Raw genomic sequence first — 1,441 nt, forward strand, 5'->3', positions numbered from 1 at the left:
TATATACGAAAGGAATGAACTAAAAGCACAATTTTCACATTCATGGCTTACAAATGACATAGGAAAAAATAATTTCTAGAAAGGCAACTTATCTCAATAATTTATGATGCAAGCTAACTGCCACGGAAGTCAATGAAAGCGTGAGCCCTTTATAAACTTTTTAACAGGAAAACACAAGTATTTCCACACGTAACAAGTAACGCTGCTATTGGTAGCGCTGTATCCTCCAGGATCATGTAATGCACAGCATACAGTACAGTCAGGGAGTGTGAAGCAGCAAAAGAACAGCAACCTTTCTGGTAATGCCTTACCACAGTTTTCCACGTAAAACTATTCCATTTTCAGCTACAAAGACAAGCAGACAGCAGCTCCAGTAAACAGTGCATGCATGTGCTGGCCTCCTCAGTCACTAAGCTGCACCTCAACCAGCTGCATCCTAAGTAGAGACAGTCCCTACATACAACAGCGCTTCATACCCTGTGCTTCAGGAAACACCATAACACACAAAACAGTCTCATCTTGTCTTCACCATCTTGGACCAACATGTTTTCACAGCAGACAGGGACTGGAACATGCTCTTGTGCACAGAGTCAGGCCTGTTGCACAGGCTTTGGCGTCTACCCAGGCAGCAGGTGGGTGTATTTCCACTGGTGAAGGTGACTCACGTGGGGAATGTTCTGCTTCAGCAGAAGGTCCCCCTCCATCTCCCTAATTACTCATCTGGAGACCTCATGTGGCACCCATATATTCTGCCTGAGCACCCTCAGACTAGCTGCAAGCCATGGTAAAGTGGACGGACTATGGCAGCCATCATCAGCAAAAGGAAAACATCTAAACCTACAAATTCAAACATCTTGGGAGATAGCTCCTAGACACTGGGGATGAAGACGGATACAATGCTTTCACAAGGTAAATAAATGCCATTTGTAGTAGCTTCCCTTCAGCTGGTAATGCATCCAGTTATACCACATAAAATGCCACAAGATTCAGCTGCTATTTTAGACAGAAAGAGCAGTCTCACCATAGCAATCGTCACAATATTTAAAGCTGGCCAACAGTCTCTTCTCCATTTCAAAATGCAAACAGACATTTGAAAAAAAGTAAATGAATTGCAATGCTCCAAGTATACAAATTATCACTAAAGAAACAAGCAAGGATTGCACACGAGGCTTTCAGAAACACTTTCTAGATGAATTAAGTCTCTCCCATGCAGGGTTGTAATAGATGAGCTTCTGCATTGCTGCACAGTTCCAGGTAGAGCAGGAAGAAGTCCACACTGTTCACGTAGAGTCCGAGACGTGAGTGCAGGGTTGGACCAAAGGCTGTCTTTCCTACAGGGGATGATGCTGAAATGCATTGTATTTTGGCATGCCAGGATCACAGACTTCAGCAGGTCTGACAGGCAGACCATGCAAGTAACAAGCTAGATCTGGCTACTACA

This window comes from Phaethon lepturus, unplaced genomic scaffold (genome assembly GCF_000687285.1).
Source record: "Phaethon lepturus isolate BGI_N335 unplaced genomic scaffold, ASM68728v1 scaffold11464, whole genome shotgun sequence".
Lineage (NCBI taxonomy): Eukaryota > Metazoa > Chordata > Aves > Phaethontiformes > Phaethontidae > Phaethon > Phaethon lepturus.